At 35.8% G+C, this 24635-nt stretch overlaps 1 protein-coding gene and 1 pseudogene across 3 annotated transcripts in view; one reads left to right on the top strand and one right to left on the bottom strand.

Moving 5' to 3' along the window:
• Window positions 1-24635, bottom strand: part of CTNNA3 (catenin alpha 3) — a 1821555-nt gene that overhangs the window by 982533 nt on the left and 814387 nt on the right. The gene's annotated exons all lie outside the window — the stretch shown is intronic.
• On the top strand, window positions 12352-12912 carry LOC101684617 (annotated as a pseudogene).

The raw sequence follows: 24635 nt of genomic DNA, 5'->3' as shown, positions 1-24635 counted from the left end.
ATTTTACAGAAAAGCCAGGATTCATTGTAATGTCTCAGCCTCTTCCACACTGTATTCCATTTCCTTAATTCCAAATCATATCCTGTTTTACACTGCTCATTCCACTATTAAACATCAGGTTATATCCTGAGATACAAAAATTTCCTTAGCTAATGTGAAGAAATGAAATTAAGAGCAAGGCTTCCCTTTACCAGGATATAAACAGGGGAAAGCTTTTCTTCTTCAATCCATCAAACTTCAAATCCTGAAGCAGAGTTATCTTTAAAAAAAAAAAAAAAAAAACACAAAACAAACAAAAAAATGAAGCTACAGTGTTTTAAAAGGGAGACTGATTAATTTATTCACCAGTCCCAAATAATGTTGAGTTGAAAATAGCAATGACATTTCTAAGGGCTGTATTGCATTTTCTAATACAAGGTGATGGATATCTATGGAGTTTCATCAGACTAGGAGGGCTGTCATAGCATTGGCTCTATTTTACACACTCTACTGGCTTGCTACTTAACAATTATGCAATATATATTTGCTCATTCTCCATGTAAAAAGATCAAGATTGACACTTAACTGAAAAATAACTGGTGTTTTTATACTCTCTCTTAAGCAATGCCTTCTTATTTGAATGATTCTTTTTCAAAATCAGTAGCCTACTAACCCTTCAGCTAAAACAAAAGATCCAGCATTAGAGAAGAAGAATGCAAATGAGCTTCCTGATTGCTTTTGATAAACCCTCATGTACTTTCCTTATCCCAATACAAGAGTGGACACTGATTGCAGAAAAAAAAAAAATTTCACGTGCCCAAAACTCAACCTCTTCCAATACATCAGGGACCTGAGTTAACGGTCCAACCATGTAAGTTTGAGAAATTATATTACCTTCTTACTTGTCAGACTCAATATCTTGTCTACAGCTTCTGTTCTCCCCAAATTTTCATAGCTTCAATTCACCAAATTCTTATTTATGAATTCAGTTGGACCTACTTTCTGAACCAACTTTGACTAAGTCTACTACCATGCAAAGAGTCAGAAGAAGAAATCCAAGGAGGAAGACCCAGGAAATTCAATGTATCTCAGGTAGGAAAGTGCTTCACAGGTTTGGGAACAGAAAGGAAGCAATGTGGCTAGAGAGTGATCAAGGTAATAAGAGATGTGTGATAAGAATAAAAATTCTTACATCCTCTGAAATCTGTGAACCCATGGCAAAGGGTATTTTACAGATATCATTAAAGTTACAGATCTTGAGATGGGAAAATTACACTAGGTTACACAGGTAGGGCTAATTTGATCTCTCAATTCCTTAAAAGTGGTTTCAGGTTGTAGTCAAAGAGAGATGTGACTATGGAGGAAAGGTTGGTGAGATCGCAGCCTGAAAAGGATAGATGCCCTGTTGCTGGTTCTGAGGTGTAGAGGTTCATGTGCAAAAACTAAAGCGAAGCACCAAGAAACTAAGGTTGCCCCAGGTGACAGCCAGCAAGGAAATAGAGACATTTAGTCCTACAACCCTGTGAATTTGAATTGTGCATCTTCAGCAACAGAAAAGATCCTTCTTTGGAACCTCAACATGAATACAGTCCTCTTGACACCTTGATCTTAGTCCAGCGAGATCCATGCTGGACTTCTGGCTTATGAGAACCCTCAGATAATAAACTTGTGTTGTTTTAAGCACTGTGCTTTAAGTATGTGTAGCTTGTAGTAATTTGTTACAGCAACAATATATATCTAATACAAGATGAGGTAACTATGCATGTGCCAAATCATAGCAAACTGTCCAGGCCATCATAGAGTCTGTTTTTCACAAGTAATGAGGGGTCAATGATGAGTTTTAAGAAGGGAATGATTCTGTTAAAAGGTTACTATGGAAAAGATTTCATGCTCCACATCATGTGTCACCAGGGAAATGCAAATTAAAGCAACAATGAGATACCACTACACACCTGTTAGCATGATCAAAATTCAGAACACTGAGAATACTAAATAGTGCTAACAATGTGGAGCAACAGGAATGTCCATTCATTGCTGGAGGGAATGCAAAATAGTATAGACTTCGGAAAACTTTGTCAGTTTCTTACAAAATTAAACATACTCCTTCCATATGATACAATATAGAAATCTCACTCCTTACCTAAAATCATTGAAAACTTACCTCCATGCAAAAACTTCACATGGATTTTATAAATCATTTTATTCATGATTACCTAAACCCAGAAGCAATCAAGATATTCTTCAGTAGGTAAATGGATAAACTATTGTGCATCCAGACAATGAAATATGATTTTTTAAAGTAATCTCTATACCCAACAGGGGGCATGAGTTCATAACCCCAAGATCAAGAATCACATGTTCTAACCAGGTACCCCAGACAATGGAATAGTAATGAGTGCTAAAATGAAAAGAGCTACCAGGCCATGGACAGACAGGGAGGAACCTTGAATGTATATTTTCTAGGATACCACAGCTCAAGTGATCACAGGGCACCAAAAGTCCAGATAAAGGAAAAAGCATTAGACTGGCTATTCAGAGGCCTGAGTTTTAGTACCAATTCTGCCATTGTCCAACATGTAACAGAGTACACATCACTTCATTTCTCTGACTTCTGTTGATTCATAATTTTGTACATTGTATAATAATCATTAAATTAAAATAACGAGACCTAAATGCTAAAAATTAGTAAAACTACAAGATACTTATCTAATAAAAGAAATAATTGCAGCTCCTTTACATTTTGTATTTAAAAAACAAGAATGCCTATTTAAGGAAAGGAGATTAAAAAATCCTTAAGTACAATGGCAACTAAAATGGTAACTCAAGATAAAATTGTTTCTGAGGCACTGATCTTTTAATTACAGACAATGTCAAATGCAATGTGTTCTCTTAGGTTTTGAATCTGTTTCTTGTTTTTCAACAAATTGAAGAAATAAACAGTGATTTTTAAAATAATTATGTAGTGCAATTTTCCTTCAGGAAAACCAATATAGCTTAATTTTCATTAACTGTATTGTAAATCACATTAGTCTTTTGGAAAACATTCAAGGGTACTTTTATTTATAAACCAATAAATGAGAACTATAATGCATTCATATGGTGCCTGGACACTTGCAAGGGGGCTTCTTATTAATTAGAATTCAACAATGATATTTTTAAATATCATTACAATTTTTAAATGATAAAACCCAATATATCATTCAACCCAGAAACAGTGACATCCCGGTTAAACTGCAGCTTTCAGGATGCTAATTAGCTAACCATGACTGTATGTATAATGAAGATATTAAGCTTTCTCTAAGAACATTGCAACTTGAAATTCAAATAAGTAATGTTATGGGATAATTGGGAAATATGATTAACTGATTTAAACACTACTGAAAATTCAGCACAATTCTTTTTCAAGAGGCAAGACAAATATATTCTACAGAGAAATACCAAAATCAGAATTAGCACTTAGTCAAGAAAGGAGGTGACTAAGAGTACATGGGTAACCATTTTGAATAAATCACTTTAAAGCTAGTCACAGTGTGAATGAGGATAATTATATGGCTCTCAACTCTGCTCATGTTTTTTGTTTTTGGTTTTGTTTTTTTTTTTTTTTTCTCTCTCTCTCAATTGCAAGTCCCTTCAGCTGTCATGTTTAGTTGTCTTGTTGAGATGTTACTATACATGGTAACAGATGAATCTGCTCTTCTGTGATTTTTATAAATGATCTTAGCTCACACAGCAAAGCCATTAAGCATAGGTTAGGAAAGGCCTGACCCTTGGGTGCTTGCATGCAGTTTTCAATCTTAGAAAAGCTTCACAAAGCTTTATAGGAAGATTTGAGAAGACATCAGGAAATAATTTGAAATTCCAAAGTATCCAAGATGCCCTGTACCTTTTCATTGCTTACACTAGCTGTGTGCCTAAACAGGAGAGTAAACTATTTAACACCCAATAAGAAGGTGTATTTTAATAGGAATAGCTACTTTGGGCCCTTTGAGTTCTTTAAGATTGTTCCAAATAATTGCATGTAACCACCCAAACAACAAAGAGATCATGAATAAGAGGAATTTAATAAAATGACTCTGAAGCATGATTTAATGTGCAAATATTCTAGAGGAGAGAGCCAAGAGAATATTGTAGGCAGCAAAATTTTGAAGTAGAAAACTAGGTAAAGAGAATTAGAAACAAGCATTGTGGAGAAATAAAAATCATAATCAATATGCCTGACAGAAATTCATACTGGTAATGGCAAGATAGCTAAAGAGACTTGTACTTACTAGCTGTTAATAAGTGGGATGATGATAAAGGCAAAGAAGAGCAAACCTCTGGAAGAAGATTAGAGGATTAAGTTTACCCCATCCAAGAAAACTAGGGAAGACCTAATACACTAGAATTTAATACAAGATCAATCATTTTAGTACTGAATAAATACTCTACAATTCTTTTTCTGTAAGGCTACATACTAAGTTCTGATTTGTTGTAGATATTGTCTAAAGAATCATAGCCAATCAAAACTAAGTCCAAAAGGACTCTCTCACAGAGGCAGAAATAAAAAACTGGTAGGTTTCTTACAGTAGGATGCTATCTTACTCATCCTTATAATCTTTGCATCTAACACTATTGGCAAAGCAGATGTATGTATGCATATATGTATAATATGTATAAATAGCATCATCTACATAGTATTTTTGCAAAATAAATTATAACATAAAGTAAAAAGTTATTGAATGTACTTCGATCATTTCTAGAATGAAATATATATGAATAAAGCAAAATTATTAATTAGGTACTCTGTCCATGGATTTACTAGTTGCTGTCCTATTGTTCTCAAAATAATCTGAGAGGCAATTTATATGTGTAGAGATCATTAATAACTTGAACAGTGTTATAAGTAAAGGAGATTGAAAGGAATTCATTACTCAGATACCAGAAACTATATTCTATCCACTTTATCACTCTAAATTAGTGAGATTATCCAGAACCCTGATTTCCTGTGTTTAAGTTATTTCCTATATCTTCTTTTATGAGTGTTTAGTCTACTTTACAAGTTTTACTTCCTTCACCTTTCCCCTCAAAAACAGATAAATATAACACAATGTGTAATTTAAGTTAAAGTTATTTCTACATAGATGGGACTTTTAAAAAGTCATTAAAAAGACAAGAAGGAGCATCTGGGTGGCTCACTCAGGCATGCGACTCTTGGTTTCAGCTCAGGTCATGATCTTGGGGTCTTGAGATTGAGCCCTGCATTAGCTCTGCACTCAGTCAGGAGTACACTTTCCACCCTCTATCCCTCCCCTTGCTCATTCCACCTCTCTCTCTCTCTAATAAATAAATAAGTATAAAAAACAAACACAAGAAAAAAACATAAAAACACATAAAACAACCGAAACTTAATATAGTATAAACAAAAGATTTTTATAACCAGAAAGTTACAAAAATAAGTAGATAATAAAAATAAAACATTTAAAATGCAGGATCTTACTTAGTAACTGAAAAACTATTTAATTTATCTCCATATTTGTGTGGATTTATATTTTAATTAAGACTATCAAAATTATTTTTCTGATAATATTTTTGTTTGTTTCCATCTCATATTTTAATGCAGATTTTTAAAAGCACAATAATCTCAATAAAGAAAGAAAAGGCATAGGATTCAGAGGTTTCTACTTTTTATATATAATTAAAGCCAATTAACTGTGGCATCGAATTTTTAAAATCATGTTTCCCTTGAAGCAGGTATTTTCAAATACTACATATATATACAGTAGACTTTTCATTTGCAAGATTAGAAAAATGATCAGTGCCTCACTAAATACTGAAAAGAAGAAGAAGAAGAAGAGGAAATTCACAATAAAATTAGAAGTAGTCCAGGGGGAGCAAGATTGTGGAGGAGTAGGAGACCTAATAGATAGTTATCAAACCATTCTGAACACCTACAAAATCAACAGAAGACTGAAGAAAAGAATAGCAGCTATTCTATGAACAGAAAAGCGACCACTTACTGGAAGGTAAGAAATGCAGAGAAGTGAATCCAAGGGGATAGATGAGAAGATAGACCATGGGGTATGGAGGGGAGGGAGACTCCATCAGCTGGCTACTGGCAAATGATAGAGCAGTGGAATACAAAATTGGAACATTTGGAAATCTGCTCCATGGAGGGACATCATTCCATTGGCTAAGTTGGGGATGGAATCCTCACTGGGACAGTTTGCTCTCAGGACCTTCAGGATCACAGAAAGACTGGGGGTGCCTGAAAGTGGCAGAACTCCCAGGTATCTGAGCAGAGAAGCCAGCTGCAAGGGCGGAGCTGAGAAATGGGCTCTCAGCTGAGGGTTACCTTAAGCCGTGATCTTAAGCACAGTTGGGTCACTGCTCTTCAAACAAGGACACCACAAGTGGCAGATCTGGGGAATCCCCCCCCCCCACACACACATACACCACCAGAAGGAGCAGTGTGAGAGCGCACTGCAGCAATCAGCTGGGTCTGAAAACTCCAAAGAGGGCCATGCACCAGAGACAGAAAGACTCAGTCACAGGCCAGGTGAGCACGGACCTCAGCTGGAGACCAGGGAGACAGGCATGATTGACTAATTTTCTCTGAGGGCTCACTGAAGACAGGAGCCTGGCACTCTCAGTGCCTCTGGGGCTGCCATTTTCATTCTCTTCCTCCAAGTTGTACAGAAAGTGCTCAGGGAACAAAAGCTACTGAGACGGAACCCAAACCAAGCAGATTACTTAGGCTGGCCCCTAGCAAGGGGAAGACACTTGAGACTCCCTGCAACCGGATCCTAACCCAGAAAATCAGGAAAAACATCCAGCCAAGGCCAAGTTTACCAATCAATAAGACCCGCAAAACTCCAGCACTAGAAAAATACATGACATAGTATTCATGGATGTTCTTCCATGATTCATTAGTCTTTCCAAGTTAAATTTTTTAATTTTCTTTTTTCTTTTCCTATTTTTTAAAAAATTTTCCTCTTTCCTATTTTAGCCAAGATTCTGTCTCATCAATACTTTTTTTAAAATCTTCCTTAATTTCCATTTTTATAGTCATATTTTATCCCTTCATTATATTTAACCTTATTTTTGTACATATATGTTTTTCTTTCTTTACAATTGTGGGATACAGTTTCTTCTAACAGACCAAAATATACCCTAAATCTAGTGTATGGCTTTGTTCTAGTCTCCCACTTCTTCACATTCTCTCCCTTTTTTTTAAATGTTTTTCTTTCTTTTATTAACCAACTTCCTATCAATCTCTTCTTTAAAATCTTTTTTAATATTCATTCTCACAGTCATATTCCATCCCTTCATCGTATTCACCCCTATTTTTGTATATATATAATTTCTTTTTCTTTAAAATTTTGGGAAGCCATCTCTTCTAACAAAGAAAAATACAACCAAAATCAGTGTGTGGCTCTCTTCTATTCACCAGCCTGATTATGTGTGTGTGTGTGTGTGTGTGTGTGTGTGTGTGTGTGTGTATTTTTTCCTCCTTTCTTCCCTCACCCCCTGGGTTCAGACTCTTCCGATTTGGTTAGTGTATATTTTTCTGGGGTTATTGTTACCCTTTTAGCATTTTGTCCTTTCATTCACTTATTCTTCTCTGGACAAAATGACAAAGCAGAAAAAAATAACCCCCAAAAAAAGAATAAGAGGCACTAACTACTGCTAGGGACCTAATCAACAGAGACGTTAGAAAGATGTGGGAACTAGAGCTCAGAATGACGATTATAAAGACAATAGCTGGCCTTGAGAAAAGCATAGAACATACTAGAGAATTCCTTTTTGGAGAAATAAAAGAACTAAAATCTAACCAAGTTGAAATCAAAAAAGCTTTAATTAGATGCAAAAAAAAAAAAATGGAAGCTCCTACTGCTAGAACAAATGAAGCAGAAGAGAGAATTAGTGATATAGAAGACCGAAAGATGGAGAATAAAACAGCTGAGAAAAAGAGAGATAAACAAGTACTAGATTACAAGGGGAGAATTCAAGAGATAAGTGATACCATAAGATGAAAAAAATTAGAATAATTGGGATCCTAGAAAAAGAAGAAAGAGAGAGGGGGCAGAAAGTATATTGGAGCAAATTATAGCAGAAAACTTACCCAATTTGGGGAAGAAAACAGGCGCCAAAATTTAAGAGGCACAGAGAATCCCCCCTCAAAATCAATAAAAATAGGTCCATACCCCATCATCTGATAGTAAAACATACAAGTCTCAGAGACAAAGAGAAAATCCTGCAAGCAGCTTGGGACAAGAGGTCTGTAACTAAAAATTGTAAAAAATGTTAGATTGGCAGCATACCTATCCACAGAGACCTGGCAAACCAGAAAGGACTAGCATGATATATTCGGAGCACTAAACGAGAAAAATATACAGCCAAGAATACTATATCAAGTTAGGCTATCACTGAAAATAGGAGAGATAAAAAGTTAGCAGGACAACAAATGATAAAAGAATTTGCAAACACCAAACCAACCCTATAGGAAATATTGAAAGGGGTCCTCTAAGCAAAAGAGAGAGCCTAATGTGACATAGATCAGAAAGGAACAGAGGGAATACACAGTAACAGTCATCTTCTAGGCAATACAATCGCACTAAATTCCTATCTTTCAATAGTTACCCTGAATGTAAATGGGCTAAATGCCCCCAATCAAAAGACACAGGGTATCAGAATGGATAAAAAAAAAAACAAACAAACAAAAAAAAAAAAAAAAAAAAAAAAAAAAAAAAAAAAAACATCAATATGCTGTCTACAAGAAACTCATTTTAGACCCAAAGACGCTTCTAGATTTAAAGCGAGTGGGTAGAAAACAATTGACCATGCTAATGGACATCAAAAAAAAAGCTGGGGTGGCAATCCTTATATCAAGCAAATTAGATTTTAAGCCAAAGACCACAATAAGAGATGAGGAAAGACACTATATCATACTCAAAGGGTCTGTCCAATAAGAAGATCTAACAATTTTAAATATCTATGCCCCTAATGTGGGAGCAGCCAACTGTATAAACTAATTAATAAAAAAAAAATCAAAGAAACACATCAACAATAATACAATAATAGTTGGGGACTTCAACTACACCCCTCACTGAAATGGACAGATCATCCAAGCAAAAGATCAACAAGGAAATAACCCACTGGTCCAGATGGACATCACACATGTATTCAGAACATTCCATCCTAAAGCAACAGAACACACATTCTTCTCTAGTGCATACGGAACATTCTCCAGAATAGATCACATCCTGGATCACAAATCAGGTCTCAACCAGTACCAAAAGACTAGGATCATTACCTGCATATTTTCAGACCACAATGCTGTGAAGCTAGAATTCAATCACAAGAGGAAAGTTGGAAAGAACCCAAATACATGAAGGCTAAAGAGCATCCTACTGAAGAATGAATGGGTCAACCAGGAAATTAAAGAATTGAAAAAAATCATGGAAACAAATGATAATGAAAATACAACGGTTCAAAATCTGTGGGACATAGCAAAGACAGTCCTGAGAGGAAAATATATAGCAATACCAGCCTCTGTGTGTGTGTGTGTGTGTGTGTGTGTGTGTGTGTGTGTGTGTATCATATATTATGCAGCCATCAAAAAAATCTTGGCATTTGCAAAGGCATGGATGGAACTGAAGGCTATTATGCTAAGCGAAAAAAGTCAATCAGAGAAAGACAATTATCGTATGATCTCACTGATAGGAGGAATTTGAGAAATAAGACAGAGAATCAAATGACACAAAATGAAACCAGAGAGGGAGATAAACCAGAAGAGACTCAATCTCAGGAAGCAAACTGAGGCTTGCTGGATTGAGGCCAGTGCAAGGGATGGGGTGGCTGGGTGATAGACAATGGGGAGGGTATATGCTATGGTGAGTGCTATGAATTGTGTAAGACTGATGAATCACAGACCTGTACCCCCCAAGCAAATAATACATTTTATATTAACTTTTAAAAGGGGAGGGGGGAGAGAAAGGGAAAAACCTCATAGAAAAAAGAGATCAGACTTGTGGGCACCAGAGGCAGATAGTGGGGTAGGGGAAGTTGGAGGAAGGCAGTCAAAAGATCAAAACTTCCAGTTCTAAGTAAGTGCTGGAGATGTGACGTACAACATGTTGACTGTAGCCAACACTGTTGTGTGATATATTAGAAAACTGTTAAGACTGTAAATCCTAAGAGCTGTCATCACAAGGAGAATTTTTTTTTTCTTTTTTCTTCTTTTCTTTTATTGTATCTATATGAGATGATGGTGTTGGCTAAACCTATTGTGGTCATTATTTCACAAATACATAAATCAGACTATCATGAAGAATATCATACAGCAATGTAAGTCAACTATTTCTCAGTAAAACTGACAAACAAACAAAAAAGAAGTAGTCCAATGAGCAGCCATATATCAATGGAACTACACCATCTCTGAGAGCTGTAGAAGGAAAAGTGAAAGGAAAATTTAGGTGAGGGTGACCTGTTTAGAAGCAAGTATGCTAATGCACGGTCAGAACTAGACTCAGCCTTCTTCTTCAGGGTTAGAAGAGTCTAGAATTGAATATGCTATCTTCAGAGTGATAACTGGTTACTTGGATTCAAAGGCTCCAAAGCTTTATTATGTGAGACAGGAAGCAAGAGTTGAAGCTCCTACTTATTATCAACCAGCCATATCTTCTGCCTCCTCCAAGACTTCAGGTACCTCATCTGTCAAGCACTGGGTATCAACACATCTTCAACCATGTCCTTAAAGAATATTCAAAAAAATTTTGTGAAGTAGATCAAAATAAATTGTCACTAAAATCAAATAAGATTTGTTCATTAAGTGGGGGAAAATGTTAGTGATTAAAAAGTTCTTAATATAAAGCGTTCTTTTGTATGTTTTCTTCAACTGTATTAACTCCTTCTGTTTATTTATTTCCTTTGCTGTATTCCAGGAGGGGCAGGCAGTATGATAGAGTCATAAACAGCATGGACCCTGGAGTCAGATTGCCTAGATGTGAATCCAGTCCTGCCCATTCACTATCTACAAGCCCTGGTAAAGTCACTTAATCTCTTTATGCCTTCTTTTCCTCAATAAGAAATGGAAATAGCATAACTGCTTCCTTACCAGGAAGTCCTGAGAATCAATGGAAGCAATACATATAAAGCACTAGGACAGTGCCTACTAAGCACTGTCACAATAACAGACAGCAGGAACAAGTTTAGTACAAGATACTTATTTTAAAAACCAAATGTAAATATTACATGTTGCTCCACAAAGAGTCCCATGACTTTTAGGTACTTTGTAAAAAGAATGAGGAATATTAATAAATACTGCAAGGATATATTATTTCGGAGAAAAGAAGCAAGGTGTTTAAGCATTTATAGTATGCTACGTTTATCAAAGAAAAGAGAAACAGGAATACACATATAGAGATATACCTATACATATTTTAAAAAGAAAGGAAAGATAAACCAAAAACTAATAAAAATGGTGACATCAGGGACTCCTGGGTGACTCAGTCAGTTAAGCAGCTGCCTTTGGCTCAGGTCAAGATCCCAGGGTCCTGGGATGGAGTCCCACATCAGGCTCCCAGCTGGGAGAGGAGCCTGCTTCTCCCTCTGCCTGCTGCTCTCCCTGCTTGTGCTTTCCCTCTTTCTTTCTCTAACATATAAATAAATAAAATCTTAAAAAAAAAAAAAATGGTGACATCCAGGAAAGAGAGACAAGGTAGAGAAGCTTGAGTTTTTCAAATGTACCTTACTTTGGGGTTTTGACTTTGAAACTACAATAATGTTTTAAATAATCATTAAACAAAGTTAAGTCAAAATAAAAAATCCACAAAAACAAGGGAATACAACTGTGTATGAATTGATATATTAACCATACACATATTATTTTTAAGTAGCATAAACTAAGAACTTTAAGAAACTTCAAATTATTTTTACTAATCACATTATAAATAATATGACTGTTGTCATTCTAAAGTTATTCTTAAATTATAGTATATACAGTCAAATGGAACCAAGATTGTTAGTTTAAGAGAAAAGAGCTAAATACGTTAAATGAAAGAAATATAGAAAAAAAAACCCATAAACTGAAATTTGAATCAGAAATATAAACACTTGGAAATAGCCTAGAAACAGTGACCAACTAAGTAGCAATGCAATGAGCTTCACCAGTGGCCAAACTGTAGACTACAAACATTGTTTCCCACAAAAGTTACAAGGTGCCATAGAGACATGACTATTTCCTGGTTTGGGCAAAAAATAGAAAAGAAGATCCTGGGACTGCTTGTCCTACCAAAAAGTGAGAATGAGTCAATGCCTACAAGGATCATTTCCAAAGGACTTGGGAAAAAAATTTAAGAGATGCCTGTCTTTCCTTTCGCCACTGTGGCTGCAGGCATGAGTATGCTCAGACTTCAGAAGATGCTTGCTTCCAGTGTCCTCCTCTGTGGTAAAAAGAAGAGCTGAAAAGACCTCAATGAGACCAGTGAAATCACCAAAGCCAACTCCCGTCAGCATGTCCAGAAACTGATCAAAGATGGGTTGAGCATCTGGAACCCTGCGATGGTCCATTCCCGGGCTCGGTGCCAGAAGAACACTATGGCCTGCCAGAAGGGCAGGCATATGGGCATCAGTGAGAGAAAAGCTACTGCCAGTGCTTGAAAGTCTGAGAAGGAGGATGAGAATTCAGTACCTGCTGCTCAGAAGATACTTGGATCTACAAGGATTGGCCACTACCTGTACCACAGGCTATACCTGAAAGTGAAGGGTAACATGTTCAAAAACACATGGACTCTCATGGAATACATCCACAAGCTCAAGGCAGACAAGGCTGACAAGAAGCTTCTGGCTGACCAGGCTGAGGCCCACAGAGCTAAGACCAAGCACTGTGAAGAGCAGCTCCAGCCCAAGAAGGAATCATCAAGACTGTTCAAGGAGGAAGATACCAAGAAATAAAATTCCCTCTTTTGTCTATGTAGAGTGGCTTCAGCAATTATACAGATCACACATATTCAATAAAACAAATCTTTATCTGCCTCAAAGAAACAAAATTGAAGAGATTTCTATTGGCAAAGATGAGATAAATTCAAAATCATAAAAATAACTGCACTGGATGGAAAAATAACTAATATGAGAAAATTCATGCTGTTATGATACATAAAACAACTCAGTAATCATCTCTAGAGAATTTTAGAGAACTGACATATTATTCTGAAAACTGATAATTAAAGTGGGAGAGTCAGGCATTTTTTACACCTTTTCTATATATGCCTCAACATAAACACTTGAGATAGTAAGGCTATTCTTTATAAACGAATCCTAGCCAATAAATGAAAAAGGAATGATAGAATTAGAGTCTTACTGTTTTGCAGTATCTCCTGAACAAATAGATTTATATTATAGTTATCAGTAACAGATAAACTAGCAGGTGAAAAATTGATAAAGAACTAAATTTATAATGGATGAATCAGGCCAATCACCTATAGACTCATAGATCTATCATAATAAAGAGATATTAGATACTGTGAGTTCATTAGTGTGAGTTCATTAGTGTGCAATGGAAGGAACGCAACATCCTAAATTAAGTATTCTTTCCAAAACATCAAATGGGATCTGATTAAACATCTATGTCTAGATATGTAGCTTATAGAAAATAGGGGTCAGAGGAAATTTTTAAATGATATTATGAAGACACACACAGCAAAATACAGAACATGAGAAATTTTATGAGACAAATAACAGTTTCTTTAACAAATAAAGTACAGGGAAAAATGGAAGGGAGAGTTTATAGTTTAAAGGAAATTTTAGATGTATACTAAGAAAAACACATGCCTTTTGTGTGCATGCATATTGAATTTGATGTTGATTGGTATCTGATTCAAAGCCATCAAATTTTTGCTAACATTCTAAAATTGGAAATATCACAATACTTTTTTTTGGCAATTTTTTTGTGAGGGCTTATCTTTTAGAGTTACATACAGATGAATTATATGATGTCTGTGATTTGCTTCAAAATGCGGGTAGAGTGATAAGTGGGTATAAATAAGTTTGGCCATGTGCTAATAATTTTTGACACTGTTATGGTTGATGGTTATAGGAAAGTTCATTATATTATTCTCTTCACTTTTGTGTGTTTGGAAATTTACACAATAGGATGTTTTAAGATGAAAACTATTATTAAAGCACAGAATTAAACACAAAAATTCCTGTTGAGGTTTTTTATCATGTTGCATTGAATTTATACACAGATTAACTTAGCCTGTTGAGTCCTCCAATTCAGAAACCACTATATTCTGTTCCTCAGTAGCATTTTTATTGTTATCGTTACTGTTTTGGTCTCTACTTTCATGGTATAGCTTGTAGACACCACTTAAGTTTAGTCAGAAGTAATTCATAATTTACAAGACTTTTTCTGTTTATCCAGGTTATAAATGGTTCTTTTTCTGTTTTACTAACAATAATCGGTTCAAAAACAAACAGGAAGTAATTTATTTTGCTATTTTGCGTATGTATGTTTTTAATTTTCTTGGTTACTCTACTGTCTTTCTGGTCCCAATAACTTTTCAATCTAATATCTAATATTTTAATATCTAATTTTCAACCAAATCTAATTTCTTAGATATTTCAGTTGGGCAATCCATAATATACAAATAAAGGATAATTTTTCTCGTCTCTTTAAAAAATAGTTGCATCAACTAAATTGAAGGCATTGCGACCCTTTCATTTGTTTCCTGAAGTCTGCATTTCAAGAGGTTTTCTATCTTTAAATACAGAAACCTCTATTAGGCTCCTGCCCAATTTGAAACTCACAAGAATTCATGTTGGAAACTATGGGATTAATATATCTGATGCATTTGTACCATGATTTAAATTTTCAACTCATCTTATCATCAATTATAGTTCAGAGAACACTATCAAAATCTTAAAGCTAAGACTATCTATTGAGATGCCTGAGTGGCTCAGTCGGGTTAAGCATCTGCCTTCAGCTCAGGTCATGATCCCAGGATGCAGGGTTAGAGCCCCACATCTGCATTAGGCTCCTTGCTCATCCGGGAACCTGTTTTTCCCTCTACCTCTCCCTCTTTCTGAAAGATGAATAAATAAAAATCTTTTTTAAAAAAAGAATATCCCTAGCACATATTAAAACATATTTGCCACTACCACTGGAAGATTACTTAAAAGAAGTCTTCCTTGATTTTTTTTTAAGGTGTTATTTATTTATTTATTTGACAGACCGAGTTCACAAGTAGGCAGAGAGGCAGGCAGAGAGAGAGAGAAGCAGGCTTCCTGCTGAGCAGAGAGCCTGATGCAGGGCTCGATCCCAGGACCCTAAGATCATGACCTGAGCCGAAGGCAGAGGCTTTAACCCACTGAGCCACCCAGGTGCCCCCGTCTTCCTTGATTCTTATGTTCAGATTGATGTAACAAGATGATTATATTAATAAGAACCCAACTTGTTCTTTGTCATAAAGTAGACATGGAGAAGGTTATCAGAGAAACTGACTAAAAATTTTAAAATCTCAAAACATCAACATGAGTTTTGTTTTTTTAACTTTTCTTTTTCCATGAGGGATGCATTTTGTAGAGAAGTCATATTATTATTCCAGAAGACATTATCCTGGCTTCAGTACACATAGCACATCTGGGAATTGTCTGCTTGAAAGCCTTGGACAGAAGCAACTCCAACTGATGGCCTCAAATTGATTGTGATATTGAAAAGTCTGAAAGAAGGTAGTGCATGTCACAGGGCAGGCTGCTTGGCATAAACTGCCTAAGACACCAAATTTTCCCATGGGAAAAGATAAAAAAATGTGGATCGGGATTCCATATTGATTTTGCATTATGAGATAAAAACTTTTCCCTTCAGGATACCGCTTCTCACAATGGCTCTAAGTGCTTTTGCTTCGACCTCAAGTCTCTACCGTGACAATGTGACTCCATGCCAGTTTTTTGCAGCATATAAGCTGCCAGATACAATTATTTCTGACAACAGGTCCACATTTATCTCAGTCAAGTTATGGTAGTTGTGGACAAGAATCTTATCCAAGCTGTCACCGTTGCACCTCATCTGTTTTAACATGGGTTTAGGAGGAAAGGGTAGTGCAGATTTCCAAAGATGCCCTGAAGTGAATTTCTGAAGATACTGACCAATAATTCTTACCTGGTTTTTCATTGACTAATGTTACAGATGTTTGCGCAGAGGGGCAGGCCATGCTGAATACTAGTTAGGTTAAGTTTCATAACTTGTCTAACCCCAATTCTGCTGAGAATAAACTGACAACTCACAAAATGAATAAGAAAATATCCTCACCACTGCTCTAGCTAAATGCATCAGTCTCTCATTTTTGGTCGTCATTCACCTTTACCACTGCAGTTTTTCTTCACTGGGACTTAATTCAGTCCTCATCCTGCAAGTTGAATCTGGATAGGTGCCATGGCTATGAAGTCATATAGCACCCTGTGCTTCCTCAGGAGAGCACTCACTACCCACATTGCAACACGTCATTTATCTGTAAGCCATCCTGGATGATGAATACTATGGGTGTAGAAATGTGTTTTCTTTTTTCTTAATACTATCTCCAACACCTAGAATGGGAACTGGCACAAAGTACACACACAGGGGTCAGATTACAAATAGTCCTTTGGGTCAGGCTTCTACAAGTCAGCTTCTAAAGCCAGACTTCCTGACATTTTTTGGCAAGCCTTCTCTTTAAAAGCGACAGATATTCCAGTAAAACTTAATGTAAGCCCAATTACGGCAAAAAGTCCCCTGAAATAATACTGTAGGTAAGAAACAGAGTAACCAGCCCCAAATAAAAGAGTTTGTCCCCAAACTACCCCTTCACATTTTGATAACCCCAAATAAGGAGTTGTTTTTCTGTGAATACAAGGTCATTGCCTTCAGACACAAATGAAAGTGTCCTCAGAGTAAAATTTCTTAGGTTGGAAGGGAATGAGGAAGCAATAAAAATTCATCTGCAATACTTCTTAATCAAACAGAAATGGCAAATGGTGGAAAATAAAAACTAGTATTCTGGCTCTTTGACCCAAATTTTGAACATTCATCATACTCAGTACATACAGTCCCCTTACACTTGAGCATATCTTGGGTAACACAGATTTACGAACCAGCAACAGGTATTCCTACCAGGGACTCTTCCTTATTATAGAAGTGTCTCCCCCTGAATCATGCTTATTTTTTTTTCCTGTCATGAAACACATATTGTATATGTATTATCTGTGAGTAGGAGATATTTAGAGATGAATGAGATTCCACCACCCCTTAATTTAATGGATATTCGGTTGGAAAAAATTTACATATAAACGATTATAATACAATGTATTTATATGTCATATGTGTACGGTGAATAACCTGAAAGTGCTAATGAGGAAGTTACCAAATCCCTAGAGAAGGTTTTATGGAGAATATAACATTTGAGATATATTTTATAGACAATTTCACCTGATAGTGAGGGAAGGCTATTCTTATAAGAGAGAATAGCATAAACTGTGACTTAAGGCATATTAAAACATGGCTTTTTCAGAGTTAGATGAATACTGTGGTGTGACTGGATCAGGGGTTGCACAGCATATTGAATAGTGAATGGAAGTAATGACAAATTGTTGATTTGGATCTTTGAATCAGGTTTTATTCACTGTCTTTTACAGCTACAATTAGCCTCACCTGAAGCACCTACCAAGACTCATAAAATATGGCCCTGCCAACTTCACAATAACCCTGGACCGACCCTCTGTCACATCTTATTAGACTCAGGGTGATTACTTTATTTAAAAACAACCAGCTCATAAGACAGATCCCAATCTATGGGTTGTCACGGTACAAAAGTATCAACCTGTTCTCTCTAAAATTTTAAACGGAAAGGATTGGAAAAATGAGCTGAATTGGAATGATGCTGAAGGAGTCATGAAGTAGCCTGACCGCATTGAAGATATTATGGCAAGCCAACTCCACAGGAAGCAAAATTACGAATAAGCTAGAGCCTGAGGGCGGAACAGAGGGGAACACAAGAGAGGTGATGCACATGGCAAACAGCAAAGTGCGGGCACTGAAATGAAGCTACTTCCCTTTCCAATAAGGTTCTTGCTCTTCTTGACAGCTGATTATTTGACTTTATCTAATAAAATGAATCAAATTAGAATCGTGTGTGTCATAAGGATGAATCTGCTGTTTGACCGGAAGTGACAGTGAGCTATTCGAAGGATTTAAGCAGAACAGTAACATAACCAAATCAGTGGTAGTGTTTTAAGGAGAGAGTCAGACCACTCTGGAATTGACCTTCAGGCCATTCCACCAAAGGCTCATCAAATCTCAAAAAGAAGGAAGCAAAAATTCTTTTCTCTTTATCTTACTCCTGGCATGGGATAACTTGCTATTTAAAAGATTGTATTAGCCATATAGGAGAGAGACAATGTGCATTAGAATACTAGCTATTTATTTCTTTTTCAGAGCCAATAATTTGCATTTCAGTGACGTGAAGGAAGATGAATCTGAACTATTCGACATCAATAAAGATTGTCCATAAACTAAATTTCCAGTGGTAGAAGGAATTTAAAATAATTGTTTTGCCCATTTCAAAGAATGTTATATATTCAATTCAAGTTAACAAAAATATGTATAGTTGCCAAAATACTAATAGGGATTGCCTTTGGATGGTAAGAGCATGGTTCTTATGTTTTATAATTCATATATATTACTTTTATAATGGAAATAAAATAAACTTAAATAGTTCATGACATTTCATTTTTATCTAACAAAACAGATTTTAAGTTTTAGTTGTCTGGATAAATGTATCTGAGGCTAGGGAAAAAAGCAATCTATAATAAACATTTGTTTCTCACATGGTATAAAGACTTTGGATTGGATTCAAGGAAGACAAAATAGTTGTAAAAAAAAAATACACTAAAGTCAAAGGAACTAGGTTGCACACAAAGTTCCTATATCCATATCATATATGAAGAGAGCCAGTCACTTCATCTCTCTGGGTTTCAGTTTTCTGATATATAAAATGTGGTTTAACAAAATCATCTCAAAAGTCTTTCCAATTTATGATTCTTTAATCCTTTATATCATTATTACTTGGTATTACTATAATATTTTCCAAGTTTAACTTGTAAAGCTTATAAGCCACTTGAAATTATACAAAACCTCTCAGGCCTTTAGAAAGTATCCACAGAAAACCTACAAAGCTTAACAGTTAGGACTAATGGCCTAAACATGTGATGACATGTTTAATTATTTTCATTTCTCCAGAGAGAAACCTAGAGTACTTTAGAAGGAAAATCCCAAGATCGAAAGGTATATATACCAAATCAAAAATATTTTCATGATTTTAACTAATACCATAAGGAGAAAAAAGAATTAATGTAGGCTGTTTCCTTTAAGAAAAACTCTGGTCTTGAATACAGCCGATGAATAGAGGGAACAATTTATATGACGGTATGATACCTATTACTAGTTTTTGAATAAATGCACACACTGCGCTATCAGAAGCACAAAACTCATAAATAAATAGTTGCCATTTGAAATATTATATTTATTTGTAAAGCTCTACTTCCTAGAAATATAAGCACACACACACACACACACACACACACACAGAGCACTCTACCCACACCATATACATATATATCAAGTTCAATTTTTTTTAATTCTTTACTAATAAGTCACAAACATACATTTGAAAAGAGCAAAATATATTTTTTTAGTTTGAAAAGTCATTCTAAAGTATAATTGATCATCAAAACCAAAATTTTGATACAAAAAAGTGATATATACTCAGTTCAGAGTATTTTATGTAAATCTCTTTGTTTCATTATAAAATTATAAACTCATTCTTTCGAAGAAACATTCCCACACCCCCATCATCACCTGCCATGCCTGTAATCTGTCATAAGAAATTTATATCTGAAACATGAGGTTACACACTTTTTTGCCCCTTTCCCCTTAAAACTCATGTAATAACAAAAGAAACAAATGAGGATAAAGGGGAGATAAGAATGGATGAATGATTTCTACAAAGTTTTGGAAAACATAGACTATATTATAAATAAGTAGAGTCAAGAAAGCTACACCTAAGTGCTTCCTAAAGGGGATACTATGTTGTACAACAAAGTCTTCAGAGGCTTCAGAAAGTGGGGTCACTAAAAATATGGGGACTGGTTTAAAGTATCCATGAAGAGTGCCAGATCCCTATCTTCACCCCAAGAAATCAAGAAACAATCTGCTGTGGACCAAATGTTTGTGTTCCCCCTGCCTCCCACCACAAATTCGTATGTTAAAGTGGTAATACCCAAAATAATGGTATTTGGAGGTTGGTAATTCCCTCCCCAAAGGGAGGGAATTAGGTCATGAAGGTGAAATTTTCATGAATGGGGTTAGTGCTCTTATCAGAAGAGACACAAGAGGGGCATCTGGGTGTTCAGTCATTGGGTGCTTGCCTTTGGTTCAGGTCAGGATCCCAGGGCCCTGGGATAGAGTTCTACTTCCGGCTCCCTGCTCTGCAGTAAACCTACTTCTCCCTCTCCCACTCCCTCTGCTTGTGTTCCCTCTCTCCCTATGTCTCTCTCTGTCAAATAAATAAATCTTAAAAAAATAAGAAAAGAAGAGACACAAGAGAGATGATCTCTCTCCACTGTGTGAGAATACAGCAAGTATGTGTCCATCTGCAAACCAGGAGGAGAAACCTCACCAAGAGTCCAAACATGCTGACACCTTGATCTCAGACTTCCAACCTTCAAAACTATTTCTGTTGTGTGAGCCATCCTGTGTATGATATCTGTTATAGAGTCAGCCTGAGCAGATTAGGGCACTACTTACTACTCATTTCTTCCAGCAGAGAAAAAGAAAATTTTTTTTTCCTGTAAACCCAAACATGAGAAGCTAGATCAAAGTATATGAGGCAAAGCACTGAAGTTTGGGATTGAAAACAGGAAAATTAAATGAGAATGTACATAATGAACTTGGGGACCTCAGCATCCTTCTCCTGCTTTGTCCCCAAAACACTGGTAGCCTCCAGCTACAGTGAAGGAGGTTGGGGAACTCCATGGGAAAGTATCTATATTCATGTATCTGAAGATTCCTCAGTGAAAGAGCAAGTTCTTTTTTAAATCTTAGTCCCACAAAAGTGCATAGCCAAAACCCTACCCATTCACAAGGAACTTTCTCTCAGCTTTTAGTGCTTCACTCAATCTGAATAAGAACATGAGAAACTTAACATCTGAATAAAGCTTCCAGCATAAAAGGGACCAAAACAAACTAAATACCTCAGAGGAAATAGTGACATTTCACCAAAAATGTAGTACCAAAAGACTCTGTATAATATCTTAGAGTGAAAAAGAGATATCACAGGGATTCCTGGGTAGCTCAGTTGGTTAACCATATGCCTTCTGCTCAGGTCATGGTCTCAGGATCCCAGATGGAGCCCCACAATGGGCTTCCTTTTCAGTGGGGAGCCTGCTTCTCCCTCTGCCTGCTCTGTCTGCCCCTCCCCCCCTTGTGCTCTCTATCTCTGACAAATAAATAAATAAAATCTAAATTAAAAAAAAACAAACCAAAAAACAGAAAGATATCACATTTATAGAAATAAAACAGTATACAATGAAGAAGGAGAAAAAGAAAACCAAAAAAGAGCTCCTATAGATAACAAATATGATCACCTAAATTGGGGGAGGTAGAGGATCAGCCAACTTTTTTTTATAAAGAGATACATGGCAAATACTGTAGGGTTACAGGATTTGAAGTCTCTAAACTTTGCCATTAATAAATGAAAGCATTCATAGATAATACATAAATGGGTGAGCATGAATAACTAAAGGAATTACAAAAGTTTAACTTATTTGCACCATTTGACCTAACAGCATCATTGTTAGATTTGGCTGTGCCATAGTTTGCTGACACCTGTTCTAAATTTTTAATAAATAGATAAAGTATTGTAACATAAAGCTGAGGAAATCTCTTGAAAGTAAGACAATAATATAAAGAGATGGAAAAATAGTAGAAAAAATGCAACAACAAAGAATCAATCCAGGAAATCCAAAATCTGTCCAATGAAAGTTCCAGAATAAGAGAGAGAGAACAAAAAAAAAATGGGACCGATAATTAAAATAAAAGACAAAAATAAATTTTTACATAACCAAAGGACACAAGTTGCTGGATTTAAAAGGTCTATTGAATACTCAGCACAATGAATGATGAAAGCCCCAAATCAAAGTACACCCTTGTATAATTTCCAAATACCAGAGAAAATAAAGTATCACAAAATCTTCCAAAGATTATACACAAAGGATTAGGAATCAGAATAGAACCTGGTTCTCAATGGCAAGAATGGGTGTAAGAAGATAGTAAACCAATGGCTAAAAGATTCTGAGGGAAAATGATTTCCAATTGTGATATATACATCCAATTTATTAATCAGTTAGGATAAACTAAAAAGTTGAGACACAGAATTTTTATATCAAATGCATCTCAACAAAATCAGTAGTAAACTAAGAAAATTAATATATGGGATCCAGGAAAGGGGAGAATGGAGAAGGGGAATACTAGGTTAACAGCCATAATGAGATACAGCTCATATTAGATATTTGAGAAACAGAGTGCTGCAAAGGAAGGAAGGCTTTATCTGAAAGAACTATTTGGAAAAATTAAACACTTGAAAAATCTTTTAAAATATTGGGAATAACAACTCGCACTATATATGGGCAGAATCTAAGCAAATTTGAAAGACAGGGAGAGAGAGAAAATAGGGACAATTCTTAAATGCAAGGAAAATAAAAGGTTGAATGAGAATGGGAACATAATCCAGGACACCATTTAATCTGGCCGCATCATTGTTTACATGGTCATCTTTAATTAAGTACTATTTATTTAATACTATAGTAATAAGAAATAGGAAAATGAGAGAGAATATATTAATCTTCAGTTAAAATAGCAAGAAATGAAAATATCAACAAAATTCAGAAATATTATAAGGAAAAAATGGTAGATAAAATAGTCATTGAACCCGAAAAGAGTAATTGAAGAAGCTGAGGAGAAGCAATATGGATATTTTCAGTACAAGTCTTTTCTCCTATATGCTTCTCAAACTATGTACATAAAATTCAGTTCTCAATGATTCCTTAATATTTTCCATTTTCCGGTGACCTGTTAAATTTCAAGTACACTGAGAAAGCTAATACTCTAAACCCATTATCAGTTAATATCATAGAATTCATCTGTTGCTAAATGGAAAAAATATCCAGAAAGAAGTGGGTCACTATAGGCATCCAGGGATAAACTACTGGAGATGAGAGAAAATCACTACGAGATAAAGAGGTACTTAGAAAAAAGTTATTTTGTGTGTGAATTTATTGTATGTGTGAAACTTGCTCAAATCATAGGCCTGCTGTGTGAGGATCTAATATACATGATGAAGATTGCAACAGTGTCTGCGTGGGTGGTATCACTTGTGATGGGGCAAATATTCCTGGTGTCAACTCTCTTCAGCAAACTGGGTCTATGAAAGCCAACTTGGTGTCAGATTCATATTGTGAGTTATATTTCTGTGTGTTCTTTTTGTGTGATCTCCTAAGTCTCTCTCTCTCTCTCTCTCTCTTTTTTTTTTTCATTTCTTTAAATTTTGTTTAAACTTTCAGCTGTGCTGTTTGCTCCCAAAAAAAAGAACATGCCTTCTGTGGAGCTGGTGTGTTAAGGGAGGGGTGGGGGCCAGGAGCAGTGGCTGCCTGAAGGCATGGCAAAGAACGGTGGTGGTGATCAATGAAAATCCCAAAGAGAGAACAGAAAGTCACACTAGTTGCTTCCTACTTGCTCTCAAATTTGAAGTCCTCAGAAAGGGATTTTCTGACTTTTCTATCAAACTGTCACAACCCCATATCCTCTGTTATTTGTCTTCATACCACTATTTCTATTTGGCATTGCTCTGTGTGCCTATGGTGCTTATTTTTTATCATCTTATTAACTAGAAGGCAAGTCCTCTGATGGTAAGCACTTTTTCTTATTCACTGTTGTATTCTCAGCACAAAGAACAGCAGAAGAGCTTGGTAGATATTCATAGAATAAATAAATTCTCAATCCAGGACAGATACAGAAATTTTACTATTATTAAGGACCTGTAGCATTTGCTTCCAGGGACTAAGTCAATTTCTGCCTGAGTCACAGTTTTGCCACATGGGGGCTCTGTTGTTAGTCTCAGGAGATTCCTAAGCATTCCCCACACTCTTAAGGGAACAAGTCTTCAATCGGGATTAATCATTGACAATACACAGAAGGTTTCTCCAGCCCAGTTTGAAAGAGTCCTCAAATAGACTGATACATTTTACCATAATACAAGGACTCAGGCTCCTATTCCCTGCCACTATATTGCAAACCTATGCTGCGTTCCTCTTCTCTCAGAAGTTTCATATCTTTTAGGTCTGTAGCATTAAATCAAAAATATCAGACTTACTGTTTCAAAAGCAAAAATAAAACTAACCAGTAGGACATTATGGTTTTTAATCCAGATCCAGATTTCTATTATTTTTCCCCACCTGGTGGCTGGGGAATTTAATGCTTAATTAAATTAATCCTTAATGCTGATATATTTTCAAGAAGGAAGATTTTAAAACAAACTAGTGTACTCAATGGGAAGTATTATATACCATGCTTTAAAAATAAAATAGAAAAT

Source organism: Mustela putorius, unplaced genomic scaffold, assembly GCF_011764305.1.
Source record: "Mustela putorius furo isolate JIRA1106 unplaced genomic scaffold, ASM1176430v1.1 tig00003949_pilon_pilon_pilon, whole genome shotgun sequence".
NCBI classification, from domain to species: Eukaryota; Metazoa; Chordata; class Mammalia; order Carnivora; family Mustelidae; genus Mustela; species Mustela putorius.
Note: the sequence above shows the minus strand (reverse complement) of the source record. Positions and strands in the feature narration are given on the sequence as shown.